The sequence below is a fragment of the Chionomys nivalis genome, chromosome 8, assembly GCF_950005125.1.
Source record: "Chionomys nivalis chromosome 8, mChiNiv1.1, whole genome shotgun sequence".
Taxonomy (NCBI): domain Eukaryota; kingdom Metazoa; phylum Chordata; class Mammalia; order Rodentia; family Cricetidae; genus Chionomys; species Chionomys nivalis.
In genome coordinates this window covers 36,967,261-36,973,179 of record NC_080093.1, presented here as the reverse complement: position 1 = coordinate 36,973,179, position 5,919 = coordinate 36,967,261, and the positions used below count along the sequence as shown (strand labels likewise).

The 5,919-nt window shown below is 38.8% G+C and overlaps 1 pseudogene; it reads left to right on the top strand.

The window, feature by feature from the left end:
- Positions 1–3,741: 3,741 nt before the first annotated feature.
- Positions 3,742–4,315, top strand: LOC130880386 (proteasome maturation protein-like; annotated as a pseudogene).
- The last annotated feature ends 1,604 nt before the right edge of the window (positions 4,316–5,919 follow it).

Here is a 5,919-nt window from a genome sequence, read left to right as displayed (position 1 = left end):
TCCAGTTCCAGGGATCTCTTGACTTTCTAACTTCTAAGGGCACCAGGCACTCACATGCTACACAAACAAACGTAGAGGCAAAATATCGATGCACATAAAATAAAAGTGGTTGCAAAATAAATATTTAAAACAGCACTCCCAAACAAACACTATTCAGAAATAAATATTTGCATTAGAGCTCTCTATAGAAAAAAGTCAATACATCCAAAAAGAAAAAGTAAAGCAGAAATTTTCACTGTGAAAAATAAATTATGAATGATTTTATTTTCTACTTTTTAACATTTTCCTGAATTTTGTAGATTTTTATAACCATTTGTCATTTTTTTTACCATTTTGACCATATAATAGCTGTGTTTATTTTAAAATAAAAATTCTAAACTTAAAAAAATAAGCTATTTGTAGCTTTAGAGACAAGAAAACAATGGCGCTGCGCTGTGTTTTCACATATTAATATTGTCCCCTAAAGGGAATGTTAAAAGCCCCTCAAGCTGCTCTTAAGATTAATAAGTAGCTGGGTTGTGCAGAGGTCACACAAGGGCCACAGTGGCGATCCTCAAATGGCTGCAGGGTCTATAGAGCTAGCCCAGCAGGTAAGAACACTGCGGAAGTAAGACGACCAGTGGAAATCCCCAGAAGCTAGGTAAAAAGCCAGGTCAGGCTGCACACACCTAAAAATCTCCATGTATGGAGGAGGTATGGAGGAGGGAGGAAGGAACAGAGGGTTCTGTGCAAGACCCTGCCTCAAGGCAATGAGGTGCAGAACCCTAGAGCAGGTCACCGGTTGACCATCTCTGGTCTCCAGGGACGTGTCTACCCTGAGTTTACTTCTGACCTCACACTTTGAGAAGCCAGAGACTGGGATAAAGGTTCAGTTTAGTTTCTTCTAAGGCCTGCCTTCTCTCTGTGTCTTGAGAGTCTGCTCTGTCCGTTCCTTATTGTAGTAAGAGAATATACTGAGAGGGAGCTATATATAAACAAAGTGAATTTACCAGTGCACAGTTCCAAAAGCTGGGAAGTTCAAACCACGCCACTGGACCCTATTCAGCATTTGTCAGCTCCTTCTTAATGCATCCATCAGAGAAAGATGGAAGGCAAAGAACATGGGCACTTGACAAAGAAGGGGAATGAACCCACTTTCATCAGGAACCCTGTGATACCTAACCCACTCATCCATCTACTCACAAAGGCAGAGTACTCATGGTTACCTACCAATATGGTTCCATTGAGAATTAGGTTTTCAACACATGTATCAAATCAGAATGATTGGCTTTTATCTTTATGTGTATCTTCAGTATCTGTGTGCCCTGATTTCTTCTTCAAAAGAAATCAGTTATATTGGGTCACTAGCCTGTTTTTAACTTAATTACCTCTGTAAGTGGCCTATCTCAAAAGACAAATATGTCCTAAGATACTAGACATTAGGGCTTTAACATACTAATTTCATGGTTGCACCGAATATAATCTATAACAACTAGGAAACAAAAATTGAAATGAGCCAGGAAAAATGTATGACTTGTTCTTATAGTGCCTCCAATAATTTAATATTGGTGTTGTTAAAGAATGGTTTCTCAACCATGGTGCTGACCTTTGTGTGAGTGGAATGTCCTTTGCTAAACTGAACAGCATGTGAGGATTCTGCCCAAAGATGTTGACATTACCATTCCACCTACCCTTGAGTTTCAGAACAAAAACAAAATGATCCTTTCAGATATTGATATGTTCTCCCTAGGGAACAAGTCACATGCCATAAAAACCACTCATTTAAAATGACTCAGATACAGCACCGGATGGAGTCTTTGGGAGCCAGAGGGGTTAGAACTTCATCTTCAACTCAGCACAGTGTTGTCAGAAATTCACCCCATAGGCCTCAATGCCCTAAGCAAAAGGCATAGACTAGTAAAATTGACTAAATAAGCATGAGCCATCTATTTGCTGCCTCCAGGAAAGGCACCTTACCACAAAAGACAGACACTGCCTTAAGAGGACAGAATGACAGAAAATATTCCAAGCCAATGGTGTCAAGAAACAAGCAGGTGTCAGTGTTCTAACTCTGACAAAAATAGACTTCAAACCAAACCATCAAGAAAAGATTTTTAAAAGGGCACATCATACTTACTAAGGGAATAACCCATCCAGGATGGCCGTATTTTTTTTTCTTTTTTTACTTTCTTGTTGCTTTAGTAAAACACTCTAACCAAAAAGGAATTTGGGGAGGAAAGGATATATTTGGCTTACTGGTTATAGCCGATCATAAACCAAGGCCTGAACCCAAGGTGATACCCTGGATATGAACTGAGACTACAGAGAGATGTTTCTTACTGGCTTGTTTCCTGACTTGCTCAAACACTTTTCTTAGATAGCAAAACCCCCTGCCTGCGGATGGTGCTGTTCTCAATGTGTCGGGCTCTCCTACATGAATTAACCGTTAAGAATGAACCCTACCGACATGCTTACAGGCCAATCTAACGGAGGCAACTCCTCAATTGAGGTTATCTTTTCTAAGTTTGCAGTGGTACAATTTTGTGAAATTATCCCTTGACCAAACTTTTTGGAGACCTCACAGCAAGGTTAATAATACTCCTTGGGAACATTTGAGACTATACATTTAAGCTGCTGTGTTACTGTGTATTCAGCCTGTGTAATTTTAATCTGTCTTTAAGAGAACAAAGTCTTGGATTTCCCATGTGATCAGTGTCTATAACCTAAACTAACCTATAGCTTTAATTTTAAATTATGTACTCTTCTATACCCCTGAGCCAGAGTAATGTGTGTGTGCATTGTGGGAATCATCGGCCGAAAGCTGGCAACAGGTTGGGAATAATCTTATACAAGCATTTGTCTTAATAAATGTTGGAAACAACATGTGGCTATAGCTTAATAATGTCGGTCTGTGGCTATGTTTGCTGTTCTGAGTCATCTGGGGGTCAGTAAAAAAAATTTCCACATAAAGCTCTGTCAAAGATTGCTGCAAAACTCCTCATTCCTTTCCCACAAGAGGCTTTATTTCTATTTCAGTAAATACAGAGCAAAGCCCTTTGTAAGGGACAGCAGAATGGGCAGAGAGATGTTACATGATATTTGTTTACACTGTGTGAAGATGCATCACTGTGCTTGGTTTACTTAAGAACTGAATGGTCAATAGCTAGGCAGAAGACAATAGGTGGGACTTCAGGAGGAGAGAGGAATTTGTGATGAATCTAGGCATGAGAGAGATGCCAGAGAGATACTGAAGAAGTCGGACATATGGTACAGAGGAGAGGTAATTGAGCCACATGGTAGAACGTAGATTAATAAATTTAGCTTAATTAAAGGTATAAGTGTAATTGGAGGATGCATTTTGTTTCCCAGCAGCCCAGGCCCAAACAACCACACAGAAACTACATTAATTGCAACACTATTTGGCAATGACTCTAGCACCTTCTTAGCTAGTTCTTACCTCTTAAATTAACCCATTTCTATTAATCTATGTATCACCATGAGCCTGTGGCCTACCAGTAAGGTTCCTAAGGTTCTAGTGTGCAGCTACATGACATCTTCTTGACTCTGCCTACTCTCACTATATATCTCTTCCAGCCTGGCTATATTCTACATGCTATATGTCAAAGCAGCTTTATTCTTTAGCCAATAAAAGCAATACATATACAGAAGGACATCCCACATGATCTCCCCTATTCTGTCCAAATAAAAAGTTTTAACTTTAACATAGTAAAATTACATATTAAAAAACAGGTTTCGAGCTTGGCCGACTGACTGTAGCGGGTTTAGAGGTTTGTGCCGAGCGGTTTCCAAGATGAACGCCAGAGGCCTGGGGTCGCAGCTGAAGGACAGCATTCCAGTTACGGAGCTCTCAGCCAGCGGGCCCTTTGAGAGTCATGATGTTCTCCGGAAAGGGTTTTCTTGTGTGAAAAATGAACTTCTGCCCAGCCATCCTCTTGAATTATCATAAAAAAATTTCCAGCTCAACCAAGACAAGATGAACTTTTCCACCCTGAGGAACATCCAGGGACTGTTTGCTCCCCTGAAGTTACAGATGGAATTCAAGGCAGTGCAGCAGGTTCAGCGTCTTCCATTCCTTCCAAGCTCAAATCTGTCGCTGGATATTCTGCGGGGCAATGATGAGACCATTGGTTTTGAGGATATTCTTAATGATCCGTCACAGAGCGAGCTGATGGGCGAGCCACACCTGATGGTGGAACACAAGCTGGGCTTGCTGTGATGCGGGTGCTGCGCAGGAACACAGAAGTGCACCTGTAGCTGCCTCCGCTACAGTCTGGCATACACAACATTAAAGTACTGACGAGACCGCTTGGTCACTTGGAAAAAACAAAAAAAAAAAACAACAGGTTTCAAGCAAGAATTACAGTTACAGTATTTCCTTGTGAGTCTAAAGCTTTATACCTAATTTACCTTTTATCATAACTAAGGAAAACTATACCTATCTGTCTTCAACTCTTCAAAGACCCAGAAGGATACAATATTACCAAAGTAAACAGGAAGTACACTGTAAGCAACTTCCAAAACTTTAGAATTGACGGAGACATATTGCTGCCTGGTCAGTCACCCAAAGTTCTTTTGTAACATTGGGGCATCCATCTTCAGCCTATAGGTTCATAGTATCCAGCAAACTTTTCATGAAGCAGGAAATTTAAAGATCTGTTCTACCTTTTACTGGCAAAGTTCATCAGTTGCTTTCTTCAGTGTCCTGCAGAATGTCTGACAATTTCTCATATGAAGATGGAACCCTAAATAACCATCCCATCTTTTGGAAAGTTCAGCGGCCACTTTTCTGTGGGTCCTGAATGTCAAGTTCATACAGAATACCATCAAGCAGTCCAGACAAGAGCTAATCTTGTCACATTGAAGGCAAATTCCATAACGAGTTTCTTCAATGCCCATCAATCTCTCTGAAGTAATTGGAGCTGCCAGAAGCAGACATGTCTCATTATTGAGAAAACTCTAAATTCTTAAAACATTTTAAATGTCATATTCTGTAGGTCTTTGAAAGATTTGAAGAATATCTACCCATCTGAAATATATCTCTGTACATCTATAAAACCTAACTAACATGACTACAAGTTTGATTATTAAAGATGACTATCTATTAATCTGTATTTCTTAACTATATATTACATTTTTAAATAAACTGAACAAGCATAATACCTTAAACAAGAGTAGGAATATACATATAACAAATTTATGTCAATAAGTCAAAATCCATGCATATGTATTCATTTCTATATCATATCTCCCTACCCCACCATCTTTTTTAGAAATTGACTATCACCATTAATCACTTATAATCAACCCCCTTTATATAAAAATAAACATTTATAAACAATCATTTGGGGAATTTGGGCATTGCTTTTTCCAAACTGTTTCCTGTTCTTTATTGGATGAATTTTTTCAGGGTTCATGGAGACCTTTTGGGGTATCAGGCTCCACCAAATCACATTAGTCTGGAAGGAATCCACAGGTACCCATCCTCTGTAGAAACAAAAGAAGAACCTCTTTTCCAAAGTAAGATATCTTTAGACACAAATTTTGAAGTCAAGATAACTTTATATTGATTTAACTTAGTGGTCCCCGGAATTAAATGTCTCTCTGCAGTCAAAAGATTTAAAGAAAACACAATAATAAACATAATCCAAACTCTGTGTATATTCCATATTTATGTGTCTTATTTTTCTTTACTACTGTTTCTTTAAAGACTATGTTTTATTTCTTAAACTTATTTCTTTTTATAACTATCTATGCTCTTTTTCTTTTCTCTCCCAAGCCTATGTACATTTATCTAACATTGTGACCCATTCAGGCGTCTTTTTTATCTGAATCTGTCTTTATTGCATATCTGTAATCATTTTCTAACAAGGAGCACTTTTTTAAATGTGAAGCAGGCATAGCTAGGACCAGTTCTGTAGC